General features: G+C 39.4%; 1 pseudogene; it reads left to right on the forward strand.

Annotated features, from left to right (window-relative positions):
* The first annotated feature begins 11,804 nt into the window (after positions 1 to 11,804).
* On the forward strand, positions 11,805 to 12,488 carry LOC101696408 (small ribosomal subunit protein eS24 pseudogene; annotated as a pseudogene).
* The last annotated feature ends 2,805 nt before the right edge of the window (positions 12,489 to 15,293 follow it).

A 15,293-nucleotide genomic window follows, 5' to 3' on the forward strand; every position in this document is an offset into this window, starting at 1 on the left:
AGGTCCTGAGTTCAATCCCCAGTACTGAAAGAAAAAAAATGCTATTTTGTAATGGTGCTGGGACTCAAACCTAGGGATTTGCACATGTTAGGAAGTGCTCCACCACTGAGTTACACTACAGCCCCTAATCTTATAAAAGTTATTTTTATGTAGTTTTTGTAACTTCCTTTTTTCACTTGATTTCTCTAATACTTAGACATGTTGTTGCGTATAGCTGTAGTTAATTCATTTTCACTTCTTTGTACTATTTAACTGTGTGAATATGACACAATTTACCCATTTTCCTGCCCAGTGGAAATATGGGTTGTTTCCACCAGTGTTGCAATGAATCTTTTATACATGTCTCCTGATGAGACCTGTGGCATCCAAATATTCACCTTTATAACATGGTGAAATTTTGGGATTTTTTTAAATTTTCCTGATACTGGGGATTGAACTCAGGACCTTGTGCTTGCCAGGCAGGCGCAGCACCACTGAGCTAAATCCCTGGCCCTAACATAGTGAAATTTTTATTTAAAAAAATAATATTGCCAGGCGTGATGGTGCATGCCTGTAATCCCACCACTTGGGAGGCTGAGGCAGGAGGATTGCTGTGAGTTTGAGGCCAGCCTGGGTTACATAGTGAGTTCAAGGCCAGCCAGAACTACATAGTGAGACCCTGTCTAAAATAATAATAATAATAATAATAATAATAATAATAATAATAATAATATCAATTGGGAATAATAATGCCTGCTTTACTTCCCTTACAGGTAGTTTTTGGAAAAACACAAGCTAGTGGATGTGAAAACACTTTCAGTCCATTCAGAAGACATGGTTAACATACTGGTTTTTGAGTCCAAGGTCAAAATCCTACATGTTGCCTCATATGAATAGTGGTTTCATGAAACAGAAAGACCAAGAACTTTGTATCTCAAAGTACTTCTGGAATTTTATAATGAAAAACTCTAGACTTTTGGATTCTAAGGCAGACTCTGTTTTCTATCAACCTCTCATTTCTTCTAGCAAGAGCACCTTCATTTCACAAAGAAATACCTCTGTGCCACTTTTGGAAGTATCCTCAAGTGCTTGCTTTCTTCAACCAGCTCACGGGTTTGTTACTGTTTTCATGGCTTTTGTTTGCTTGCTTGCATTGTTTTGTTTGCTCCTTAGAGATTCCTTTTATTAATGATTAATATAATAGACTGATTACAAAAATGGCTATCACATTTCCCTATATCTACATCTTTTTGTAGCTCCTCCTGTTAAGAGTTGCCCTCTTTCTTCACTCTTTGGGAGTGGAGAAACGCTTTTGTTTTTGATCAATAGACTGTAACCAAAGTCCATATCTAAGCAATTTGCAGCTTCAAATTGCCTTTCATGCCTCTCCTCACTCCCTTGGCCTTCGGAACTACCACGTGAGTGAATCTTCTGTTGGATGAAAGGTCCATCCATCTAGCTACCCTAGCCAAGACCACTACACCGTCAGCCCCCAGCCAACCCACTAAGAAACCACACATACATTAGTGAGCCTAGCCCAGCCAAGCCTAGTCCAGATCAGCAGAGCTATACAGTATGGAGCAATTACTAACTCTCACATCCATCAGTGCAATAAAAAAAGTATTATTTTTATATAGGATGTAGTTATTCTGCAGGGAGAGGGCCCTTCAGAGTATCTAGTCTTCTAAACTATCTCTCTGACTACTTCATTTCTTTCTTTTGTGTGTCCCTTAAGATTAGCATTTCCTAGAGTTTCTGTTCTCCACCAGCTTCTCACTATACCTTCGCCCTGGTCAATTTCATCCTATTCATGTCCTGAGCTCTTAATCTTTATATAGATGTCTCACAAATCTACCTCTAACTGAGCTACACTGAGCTCCAGGTGAAAAATTCAGGTGGACTTCTGGAGAAATCCACATTATCCTTGCCCAGAAAAAAAAACACAACTCAATATATTTAAATATGAAGTTTTGCTCCTACTTCTCCATTGTTTCCTATACTCTTTTCTCCTCAGCTTGATTCTATCTTTGGTTAGTTTGTCTCTACCATTGTCATCGTTACCTAGGCTAGAAACTGAACTTTTCCCAGACTCTTTCCTCATCCCATGTGCTCAGTTATTTCTGTAGCATCTTACATCGATCCCCTCTTCTCCATCTTAATAGCCCTCCTTCTGTCTTCCTTCTTCCTTTTTTTATTTTATTTTATTTTTTTGCTATTGGAAGTGTAATCAGGGATCCATCAACATTAGCATAACTAGGAGCCTATTATAAATGCAGACCTCAGGGTCCCATCTCAGACCTACTCTGTCACAATCTGTTCTAACAAGATCCCTGGGTAATTCATAAGTACATTAAAGTATAATAAGCAGTACCACAGTTGAGTCTCAATCTGGACAAATATAAGTTCTCAACAGTTTATTAAAATTTTTGAAATCCTGCGCTCAAGCAACCCTTCTGCCTCAGCCTCCCAAGTAGCAGGGACTATAGGCATGGTCTTCTCCAGCTTATAACCTATACCCCATGACATGCTGGAGTAGCTACACATCAATATGCTGGAGAAGTCTTTAATTTTTTTTAGTCCTTGAATGATTTATAACATTTTTTTCAATACAGAAATACAAAGAAAGAAACTAAAATTGGCTTATGCCTTGCCCAGATAACTTCAAATGACATTTTTTCCTTTTTCTGTTAAGGAAAACTTACCTAAGCCTAGACAATTGAAACAGAAATGTACAAAGCAAAGACTGAAAAGTCTGTAGCATCACCTCAACCACAACCTCTCTTCTCAAAGGTAGCTAACATAGCTTTTCTTTTGCGATGCTTCACCTCTTGCCCAGGACTTTGGGCATGCCAGGCAAGTGCTTTTACCACTGAGCTACATCCCCAGCCCAAATATAGCCATTCTTAATCATTATTTCCTTCTGGAAAATAAGCATGTATCTGCATATGTATATATATAGGGGTTGTTGTTTGTTTAAAAACACAAACCTTAGTTGTCATGATTTTTTGGTTTTGGAGTACCAGAAATTGAACTCAGAGCCTTGTGTGTTAGGCAAGTGCGGTACCACTGGACTACATCCCCAGCCCTTTTCATTGTATTTTGAGAAAGACATTAATCCATTCATGAGGGCTCCACCCCCATGACCCAGATACCTCCCACAAGCCCCCACCTCCCAACACTGCCATATTGAGGAATTAAGGTTCCAGTATATGAACTTTTGGAGGACACATTTGAGCCATAGTGCAGCACATGCAAACTATTTCATAACTGTTAACACTACATAGTATTCCAACAGATGGATGCTTCCATTAGACAGATTGACTCCCTTCTGACAAGTGCTTTGTTTCCAGTTTTAGCTATTACAAACAATGCTGCAACAATTATCATGTACATATATTTTGGTGAACTTCTGCAAGGATAGAGATTGGTGGGTGTATTGGTTATAATTTTGGTTGAAAATAACAAAGTACAGTTCCAGCAGCAGGGTGAGATAGAGCTACTCAGTTTCTTTCACAGTCTCTGCTCTGCAGTCCATACTTTATCCGATGGTTTTCTAAGTGTAAATGCATCATTCTGCTTCCATCCCTGCATTCCTGGACCAGCAGCATCACCATCCCCCCCTCCCCCAAACTTCTTGGAAATGGAAATGCAAATTATCAGTCCCTATCTCAGACCTACAGAACTGAAAGTCTTGAGGATGGAGACATTTTTTATTTTCATTTTTGCACTGCTTTGGATTAAACTCAGGGCTTCACATGTGCTAGCACTCTATCACTGAACTACACACTCAGCCCCTGCAATGTAATCTGTGTATCATCAAACTAGGTGATTGACATGTCTGCTAAAGACTGAGAACCATTCACTGCTTTTACCAAGGTGGACATAGATGGCTGCCAGTGGCAATTGAAGTGAATTTCATCCTTTTAAGTCCAACAGGAAAGAGAATTTATAGAGTTCCAAAGCAGGACCCCCAAGGCTCAATCTAACTATCTTACTAAGGTTGCAAGTTCTCCCTTAAACTAATAATGCCTATGACCAGAAGAACTGCAAATAGGACTAGTTTCCCACAAAACACATAGGCTATGAATGGGAAGAATACAAATGCAAATGAAAGTCTAGGAATTGTTAGGAAAGAAAAAGTTGGTAATGATTGCTCAGAAAGTACTACCAAAGCCCGCAATATCCAGTCAAGAAATATACTAATGGCAATCCTCCTGCCTCTGCCTCCCGAGTGCTGGGATTACAGGTGTACATCACCACACCCAGCTTCTATATCTGAATTTTTTTCCCCATTCCTAGCCCTCCCTTCCCTATTTACAAAGATTTTATTTCCATTTGTTCCATTTCTCATCATTTTTCCTTTCCCTTCTTTCCTTTCCCCTGCCCCTCCCACTACCCCTACCCCTTTGGACCTTTTCTTCGTATTTTGCATGATCGATTATTCATTCTAATCATTGGTACATTTTAGGTATACAATATAATGACATTCATCATTGGAAATTTGCTCCTTTACATAGTCTCTCTTGGTTCTTATTTTCCATCATTGCCCAGCCCTCCCTTCAATCCCTCCATTCCCTATTTACAAAGATTTTGTTCCTATTTTTCCATTTTCTCATATTAATCCCATACCCTTCTATCCTTTTCCCTACCCCTCCCACTTCCTTCCCCTTTGCCCCTTTGCTTCCTATTTCACATAACCTATTATATATTTTAGTGCTTATTTACACTTTCAGTTTCTCACACCAGAGAAACTGTTCGGTATTTATTCATGTGTGTCCTATTTATTTCACTTAAGAGTATCGCCTCAATGTGCATCCATTTAGCTATAAATGTTTCTAATTTCTCATTTTTTATGGCTGAGTAGTACTCCATTTTATAAAAAAACACATTTTCTTTATCCAGTCTCCAGTTAATGGGCATTTGGGCTGTTTGTTTCCAAGCTTTAGCTATCACAAACTGTGCTGCTGTGAACATGGGTGCACATATATCACTGTGGTATGATTCTTTTAATTCTTTGAGGAAGATCCCCAGCACTGGAATAGCAGGGTCAAATGGGACTTCCAGTCCTAGTTCTTTGAGGTATCTCCATACTGATTTCCATAGTGGTTGCACCAGTCTACACTCCCACCAGCAGTGGACCAGGGTTCCTCTTTCCCCACAGCCCCGCCAGCATTTGTTATTGGTTGATTTCATGATAGCACCCATTCTTTCTGGTGTGAGGTAGAATCTCAGTGTTGTTTTCATTTGCATCTCTCGAATGACCAGTGATGTTGAACATTTTTTCATGTATTTATTTGCTATTTCTACTTCCTTGTCTGAGAAATGTCTGTTCATTTCAGATGCCCATTTTTGGATTGGGTCTTTAAATTTGAGAGGTCTGATCTTTTTAAGTTCTTTATAGATAAAAGATAGTAGACCTTTGTCTGACGAAAAGCAGGTGAAGATTTTTTCCCACATTGTGGGTTGTCTCTTCACACTGCTGGTGGTTTCTCTTGCTGTGCAGAAGCTTTTTAATAAGAAAAGATCCCACTTGTTGATAGTTTGTGCTAGTTCATGGGCAACTGAGGTTTTGTTCATAAAATCTTTTCCTACACCGATGTCTTCAAGAGTTCTACCTAACCTCTGTTCCAACTGGTTCAGCGTTTCTATTTTAATATTTAGATCTTTAATCCATTTTGATTTTAGTTTAGTGCATGGTGAGAGATATAGGTCTAGTATTAGTCTTTGGCAAGTTGAAGCCCAATTTTTCCCTCACCATTTATTAAAGAGGCTATCTTTCCTCCAGTGAGGGTGTTTGGCTCCTTTGTCGAAGATAAGATGGCTGAGTTTGTCTGGCATTGTTTCTGCATCTTCTAATCTGTTCCACTGGTCCTCAGGTCTGTTTCTTTGCCAGTACCATGCTGTTTTTATCACAGTAGCTTTGTAGTATAGTTGCAGGTTGGGGATTGTGATACCCCCTGCCATGTCTCTGTTACCTAGAATTGCTTTTGCTATTCTGGGTCTCTTCTTGTTGCAAATGAATTTTGGGATTGTTTTCTCAAGGTCCAAGAAGTATGCTGCTGGGATCTCAATTGGAATTACATTGAATCTATATAGCAGTTTTGGAAGTATGGCCATTTTCACTATATTAATCCTTCCTATCCAGGAGCAGGGGATGCCTGTCCATTCTCTGATATCATCTTCAATCTCTCAGAGTGCTATAGTTTTCAGAGAAGAGGTCTTGATTTCTTTCGTTAGGTTGATTCCTAGGTATTTCAGGTTTTTGGATGCTATTGTAAAATGAATTGTTTGCCCTATTTCTCTCTCAGTGAGTCTGTCATTTGTGTAGAGGAAAGCTATTGATTTTTGTGTGTTGACCTTGTAACCAAATACTTGACTGAATTTGGTTATTAAGTCTAGAAGACTTTGGGTGGAGTTCTTGGGGTATTCTATATACAGTATCATGTCATCTGCAAATAATGACAATTTGACTTCTTCATTTCCTATCTTTATTCCTTTTATTTCTTTCTCTTGTCTAATTGCCATGGCTAATGTTTCCAGAACTATATTGAACAAGAGTGGTGATAGTGGACATCCTTGTCTTGTTCCTGATTTTAGTGTGAAGGATTTCAGTTTTTGACCATTTAGTATGATATTGGCTGTTGGTTTTTCAGAGATGGCTTTTATCAGTTTGAGGTAGAGACCATCTATTCCAATTTTTTGTAGGGTTTTTATCATAAATGCATGTTGGATTTTGTCAAATGCTTTTTCTGCATCTATGCAGATAATCATATAGTTTTTGTCCTTGGCTATATTGATATAGTGTATTATATTGATTGATTTGCATATGGTGAACCATCCTTGCATCCCTGGGTTGTAATCCCACTTGATCAGGGTGTATGACCTTCTTGATGATCTTCTGCATTTTATTTGCCAGAATCGTATTAAGGATTTTTGCATCTGTGTTCATCAGTGAGATTGGCCTATAGTTTTCTTTTTCAGTTGGGTCTTTGTCTGCTTTGGGGATCAAGGTGATGCTTGCTTCCAGGAATGAATTTGGAAGTATTGCTTCCTTTTCAATTTTATTGAAGAGCTTAAACAGTAGTGGCAATAGTTCCTCTCTAAATGTCTTGTAGAATTCAGCAGTGACGCCATCAGGGCCTGAGCATTTCTTAGTTGTTAAGTATTTAATTACGTTTTCAATTTCATTGGTTGATATTAGGTTGTTTAGAATTTTTAGGTCATCTTCGTTCAACTTTGGTAATTCATATGTATCTAGGAATCTGTCCATTTCTTCTGTGTTGTCCATCTTATTGGCATATAGGTTCTGGAAGTAGGTATTGATGATCCTCTGGATTTCTGCTGGGTCTGTTGTAATTTTCATTCCTAATTGCATAGATTTGGGCCTTTTCTTTCCTTTTTCTGATAAGGTTGGCTAAGGGTTTGTCAATTTTGTTGATTCTTTCAAAGAACCAACTCTTGGCTTCATTGATTTTTTGCATCATTCTCTTAGTCTCCATTGCATTGATTTCTCCTCTGATCTTTATAATTTCCTCCCTTGTATGAGCTTTGGGGTTGTCCTGCTCTTCTTTTTCTAGAAGCTTGAGGTTCAGCATCAGGTTGTTTAATTGGGCTCGTTCTGTTTTCCTAATATGCGTATTCACTGCTATGACTTTCCCTCGTAAGACTGCTTTCATTGAGTCCCATAGATTCCAATATATTGTATTGTCATTGTCATTTAATTAAAGGAACTGTCTGATTTCTTCTTTAATTTCCTCTGTGACCCATTGGTTATTCAGAAGTGTGTTGTTCAATTTCCACGTGTTCATGAAATTTTTCGAGTTCTTTTTGCTATGGATCTCCAATTTCATCACACTATGGTCTGATAACATACAGGGGATAACTTCAATTCCTTTGCACTTACTTAAACATGTTCTATGTGTGAGTATGTGGTCTATTTTTGAGAATGACCCATGTGCAGCTGAGAAGAATGTGTATTCTGATTTTGTGGGGTGGAAGACTCTGTAAACATCTGTGAAGTTCATTTGTTCAAGAGTTCAATTGAGTTCTCGTATTTCATTACTTATTTTTTGTCTAGTTGATCTATCTTTTTGTGACAGTGGGGTGTTGAGGTCTCCCACTACAATTGTATTAGTGCATATATGACTTTTCATGTCTGTTAGTATTTGTTTCATATAGTTGGGCGCACTGGTGTTTGGTGCATAGATATTTATGATTGTCATCTCTTCCTCTTGTATTCTTCCCTTTACAAGGATGTAGTGTCCTTCTTCATCTCTCTTAATCAGTGTTGGTTTGAAATCTACTTGATCTGCCAAGAGGATAGCTACTCCTGCTTTTTTTCGGGTTCCTGTCACATGGAGTATTGTTTTCCACCCTTTAACTTTCAGTCTATGAGTTTCCTTTTGAATTAAGTGTGTTTCTTGTATGCAGCATATTGTTGGATTTTTCTTCTTGACCCATTCTGCCAGTCTATTTCTTTTGATTGGTGAATTGAGACCATTAACGTTGATGGTTATAACTGAAACGTATTGACTTGTCATTGCCATGACTTTTTGTTTTTGTTGGGTTCTCCCCTTTTACATTTAATTTCTTGTCATGCCAGATGGGTTCATTCTGCTTTGCTTCCTGGGGTTGTGATCCTCAATGTCTGTTCCTAGGCTATTGTGTAAAATTCTTTGGAGTGCTGGTTTGGTACTCAGGAAGTTCCTAAGGTGCTCTTTGTCATGAAAGTATCTTATTTTTCCATCAGTTTTGAAAGATAGTTTTGTAGGGTACATCAATGTGGGTTGGAGGCTGTTTTCTTTTAGGGCTTGGAATATGTCACTCCAAGCTCTTCTTGCCTTGATGGTTTGTGTTGGGAAGTCTGTGGTGATTCTAATGGGCTTTCCTTTGTATGTGATTTGTTTCTTTTCTCTAACTGCTTGTAGAACTTTGTTCTTCTGTTGTGTTTCTGGAATCTTAACAATTATATGCCTATGTGTAGATTTTTTTTGATCAAGGCTATTTGGAGTCCTATATGCCTCACTTATCTGTATGTCAAGTTCTTTTCCCCTGCTTGGGAAGTTTTCTGCCATTATTTCTGTGAAGAGATTTTTTATGTCATCTGCACTCTCTCCTCTTCATTGATTCCAATCAGTCTTATGCTATTCTTCTTTGCATGGTCTAGCAGCTGCTGGATTGATTTCTTGTGTTCCCTTATAATTTTGAAACAATTTTTCTTTCCCTGGTCATTAATTGCAATCTTATCTTCTATATCTTAAATTCTGTCCTCACATTGGCTCATTCTGCTGTGTAGACTATCAATGGAGTTTTTGATCTGGAAATCTATTTGGATCTGTTTTATGGATTCCATTTGTTTCTTATGTTGGGATTCCATCATGTTCCTGAGCTCCTCTCTAGATTTATTAATCATGTATTGCACTAGGAGCACAATTTCTCCTGTTATCTGAGAAATTATTTCTGATTTCATTTTTTCCAGATCCCCTTTTGTTGCCAGTTCAGTGGGTCCAGATGGTTGAATATCAGAGTGTTCCATCTCATTTCCCTTTGGGGTTGCTGTAGGTGATGTGGAAGTCTGGTTTTGAGACTTATTTATGTGTTTTCTCATTTCGACTGGGGGTGCAGGGGAGGTGCTGTTGGCGTCTGCGTGGCTCACCTCCTCTGAGCTGGAAGAGGTGGGCCATGGGCCGGGAGTGACGGGACATTTGGCGGCCTGGTAACCCCTTCCTCTGGACCAGGAGCAGTGGGACAGCGGCTCAGAAGCCCCTACCTCTGGGCGGGGAGCGGCAGTAAGGACGGCAGCCCAAAAGCCCTTTCCTCTGGGTTGGGAGCGGCGGGAGGGATGGTGGCCGGGCAGCCCCTTCCTGTGGACCAGCAGCAGTGGGAGAGTGGCTCAGAAGCCCCTACCTCTGGGCAGGAATTCTTTAAATGCTGAGAACTTGATTAGCTCCGGTACAGTGGTCTGGTGGTCCGGTGTCCTTTGCGTCTTTGTAGTGTGGAACCAGGTGGCTATACAGAGAAGAGGTCAAAGGAGCCGGGGGGGGGGGGGGGGCGGGCTTCCAGTGGATTGGTGCTGGGGCGCGGGCTGATTTTGGTGTTTTCAGTGCGACTGGCGACCTCAGGACTGCGTCCGCAGACCTGCCTGTCTCTATATCTGAATTTTTAGTAAAAACCTCCAAGTAAGGACTGGAGGTGTAGCTCAGTGGTAGAGCACTTGCCTAAACAGGTACAAGGCCTTGAGTTCCATCTCCAACACCACGGAAAAAAAAGGTCTTAGAAAAGGGAATCCTATTATTGAAACAATTAGCTACCCTTTGGAAAAAATACTTATATACCTCTGTCATACAAAATTCACTAAAATAAACTCAAAGTATTTTAGAAGCTAGAAGACAAAGTCCCTGGTGTCATGGAACTTACAGTCTAAAGAGAGATAGGTCATGGACAAATAAGTAAATAAACCTATAACTTCAAAGAGAGGTGATCTATGAAGAAATTAAATCAAGGTAATGTTTTGGTGGGGTTTGGCAGGGAAGCGGTGAGACAGGGTCTCCCTATGTAGTTAAGGCTGTCACTGAACTCACTGTGTAGCCCAGGCTGGCCTCGGACTCAAAGCGATCCTCCTGCCTCAGCCTCCCAAGTGCGGGAATTACAGGCGTGCATCACCACGCCTGGCTAAATCAAGGTAATGAGATATGACGTATCTTAATGGAGAGTGAGGTGGTTAATTTAGTTAGGGTGATCAGGGAAGGACTCTGAAGTAATATTTGAGTTGAGCTCTGAAGATCTAAGGAAAGAGAATTCCAGATAGGAGAAATGAGTAAGAAACACATTTGAGATAGATTATAGACTTAAATGGAAAGCATTTTAACACAATGTGAAACAAGACAATATGGTTATTACCTAGGATAAAGAAGGTCTTCTAAGACAATAAACAAAACAGAAAAGCCATAGAAGAAAAGATTGATATAAATATATCAAATGTCTATATAAACATTTAAAACTTCTTCATGACAACACAAAGCATAAACATGTTACATGGTAGCAACATATGTAATAGACAAAAGTTAATATCCAAAATTAGAAATGACTCCCACAACTGCATGTGAAAAGGACAAACAACCTTAGAAGTAAAAAAACGACAATTTTACAAACAGCTCACAAGTCAGTAAATACCATATGAAAAGATGCTCAACTTCACTAGTGATGAAGGATTACAAATTGAAAAACAAACTTTAGTCTCTGTTTTTTCATATATTTTATTTGCAATGAACTTAATGGCCAGAATCTCAGGAAATGAGAATATATACTACTAAAAGGAGTAAAAATATGTAGCATGCTTTTGAAGGGCAATTCGGCAGTATGCACTTTTTTATGGTACAGGTGATCAACCCCAGGGCCTTGCACATTCTAGACAAATGCTCTAGTACTGACCTACACCCCCCAGTCCTAATAGTATCTATTAAAATTGGAAATGTCAAAGCTGGGAGTAGTGGTGCATGACTGTAATCCCAGTACTCAGGAGGCTGAGTCAGGAGGATTGCTCTGAGTTGAGGGTCATATCCATACTCTATGATACAGAAACTCACTTTTGAGTGTTCACCTAAAGAAACACACATGAGGGCCAGGGATTTAGCTCAATGGTTCTGCTGCCTGCCTTGTAAGCACAAGGTTCCCAGTTTGATCCCCGGTACCAAAAAGAAAAAAGAAACAAATGGGCACAAGATAACCCCTACCAGGATGCTCATTGTAACTCTGTAATCATGAAAAATTAAAGTCATGCTCTTTTCCTCCCTGGCTGCTGAGGATCTGTTGCCATCAGGAATGACAAGGTAACTATCCAGTTCATGACCAACTGACTACTTCAAAGGAAACAAATGCTCATTGATGTCCTTCACCCTGGAAAAGCAACATTACCCAAGACAGAAATTCTGGGGAAACTTGCCAAATATATAAAACTACACCAACTGTCATTTTTGTGTTTGGATTCAGAACCCATTTTGGTGGTGGCAAGACAACTGGCTTCGGCATGATTTATGATTCCTTGGATTATGCGAAGAAAAATGAACTCAAACATAGTCTTGCAAGACACAGCCTGTATGAGAAGAAAAAGACAGCAAGAAAGCAGCAGAAGCGACACAAGAACAAAAAGAAGAAAGTCAGGGGAACTTCACAGGCCAATGTTGGTGCTGACAAAAAGCTGAAGGAGTAATGATTTTGCAGTGCCTGTCTGCGATGATTGTGTGAGTTTTTCACGAGAGGATTAATGAACTGTAAAAACTTCCCTACATCTGGCTGTTTGGAATCTGTGTGCAGCAACTTACTGGAGTGTTAATTACGTTCGCCATTGCTGCAGATTTAAATTGCTACCTGTGTTCCTGTCCATCAAGCCCTCAGTGAAGACTGGGGCTGAGGGTAATGTCCTTTCCTCTTAGCAGGCAGGAGGCTGTTCTAGACCCCAGGTTAGTTATCACTTAAATTATTTGGAGCCTTTGGTAGAAGTCACTGACTAGATCACTTCATCTTTGTTTACCCTGGAGTAAACAAGATCTGTCATCAGTTAAAAAAATAAATAAATGAAAGAAAGAAAGAAAAATTAAAGTCACTGTATCCGTTAGCAGAGCAGAGCAAAGTTCATGCCCATCCAAATAAAGGAATTCTTTACAGTGGTTAAAATAGAAAGTTGATTTTTTTTTTTGGTAAGAAGAACTCCAAGACATAGTCAAGTGAAGAAATTAATTGGCCATGCCAGGGATTTAGCTCAGTGGTTTCACCGCCTGCTGTGCAAGCACAAGGACCCGAGTTCGATCCCCGGTACCAAAAAAAAAAAGAAATTAATTGGCCTCATTACATGAATAAATAGTGCCCATTTTGAGATGGTGTTGCAGAGGCTGGTGGATCCCATGGGAAAAGAATTTACCAACATCAGAATAAGAAAAGAATAGTTTATTTAGATCAGAGTACACTTTAAGAGGGACAGAAAGGTAAGACAAAACAAGGTCTGTACACAGGAATAGGTGGGTGCTGTTTTTAAAGAGATTTGTGCTGGCTAGAAGGAGAGAGTGACTTGGACCCAAAGACATAGGAAGAAATGCTAGGAAGGATAAAACCATGCGTTCTTTGTCTTCTTTGGGCTCCATCTCCATAGTTAGATAAAGGGCAAGGTATAAGGTAATGCAGTGGTCACACTCGTTGCAAGAAGGAATGTCAATGTTTTGCTGTAAATTCCTGAAATCATTCATTTTGAAGCAGAGTATATCACTCTGCTGTAAGACCAAATGGAAACTGAAATGAATGCTTCCTGGTAACTTAGTACTCCACAAACAGTACAATCCTGATCCATGTGAAGATGATAAATATCTACATTAAACTCCATATTTGTGTGTTACCCTCCTTCTAGCCACCACCACTCCCACTCTTGGGGATTTTGGTTAAAGCTGTGATGGTGTTTGAATGGCTACAATCCCAGTTCACCTCACAATTATTACTAAGTGGGAGTTGGGGGCCTATTACATAATTTTGTGGGACCTTGTGCAAAATGAAAATGGAGTGTCTCTTGTTCAAAAAGCAGTAGGGAGGGCTGGAGATTTAGCTCAGTGGTTCCACCGCCTGCCTTGTAAGCACAAGGACCTGGGTTGGATCCCCAGTACCAAAAAACAAAAACAAAAACAAAAACAAAAAACACCAAAAAGCAGAAGGGAGAGGAAAATGAAGTTAAAGATCCTAAAATATAGTTTGTTCCTAAACTGGGTGTAGTGCTTGGTTGGCAGCATATGTCCTAAACTGGGTGTGGTGGCACATGCCTATAATCTCAGCTGAGGGACGATTGCCAAGAGTTTGAGGCCAACCTGGGCTACATAGTGAGTTCAATGCCAGCCTGAACTACATAGTGAGACCCTGTCTCCAAACCTCCCCCCAAAAAAATCCAAAAAAGAAAAATTTAAAAAACTAAATAAAGTTTGTTCCTTTAAAAATATTTTGTTCCTTATAAAATATAATAGGGTTAATAGTGATACATAACAATAACAGAACCTTACAAATTGTAGAACAATATTTTGTCATAATTTCATAGAAGACCATAAATGTTATTAATGTGATATCCCAATCATAAGACTTATCTGACTCACTTTTTTTTGCAAATTCAATTACTTGGTCATCAAAATTTATGTTTTTAGAGCCGGGTGTGGTGGCACATGCCTGTAATCCCAGGACTCCCGAGGCTGAGGCAGGAGGATCACTGTGAGTTCGAGGCCAGCCTGGGCTATATAGTGAGTTCAGGGCCAGCCTGAACTACAAAGGGAGACCCTGCCTCAAAAAAAAAAAATTATGTTTTTAGCAACTTTTTTGCAGTCTTGTGATTGAACACAGGGACTTAATACTGAGCTACAACTCCAACCCTTTTTTCATTTTTTGAGCCAGGGTCTCACTAAGTTTTTTTGTTTTTTGTTTTTTGGGGTTTTTTTGGTACCGGGGATCGAACTCAGGAAAAATTAACTGCATTTGCTTTGCTTGTCTTTTTTTTTTTTTTTCTTTTTGTACCGGGAATCGAACTCTGGACCTTGCACTTGCAAAGCAGGCGCCGGAACCACTGAGCTAAATCCCCAGCCCTCACTAAGTTATTAAATCACCCAGGCTGGGCTTGAACTTTTGATCCTCTTGCCTCAGCCTCTCAATGTGGAGATTACAGGCATGTATTACCATGTCCAGCAAACAACTGTATTTTTAGCTTATATAATTGATTCTTTTTTTTTTTTTTTCTTTAAGACAAGATCTTGCTACACAGTTCAGGCTGCCCTTGAACTCACTATGTAGCCCAGGCTGGCTCTCCAATTCACAGCAATCCTCCTGCCTCAGCCTCCTGAGTTCTGGAATGACAGGCACATGATACCATGCCTGGTTTAACTGGTATAATTGAAAGCAACATTGGTCACAAGATTACAATAATATTTGATAAGATTTAATTTATTTATTAATGTGCAATACTGGGGATTGAACCCAGGGCCTTCACACTGAACTATATCCCCAGTCCTTTTTATTTGTTATTTTGAGACAAGTTCTTGCTAAATTGCTAAATTGCCTAGGCTGGGCTCAAACTTGCAATTCTCCTCCCTCAACCTCCTAGAATGCTGGGATCACAGGCATGTGCCACCACACCTGGCTAAATCTTCATTTTAAGAAGGATTTTCTTTTATGATAATTAATAAAGATTTAAAAATAAATAAATAAATCTGACTCTGACAAAAAAAAAAAAAGGATTTCCCTATTGACACAATTGTTATTGGTGCTGTTAATTAAGCTGTGACAACATTGGGTTACAT

This window comes from Heterocephalus glaber, unplaced genomic scaffold (assembly GCF_053883595.1).
Source record: "Heterocephalus glaber isolate CG9 unplaced genomic scaffold, H.glaber_assembly_v1.0 deba00001545, whole genome shotgun sequence".
Taxonomy (NCBI): domain Eukaryota; kingdom Metazoa; phylum Chordata; class Mammalia; order Rodentia; family Bathyergidae; genus Heterocephalus; species Heterocephalus glaber.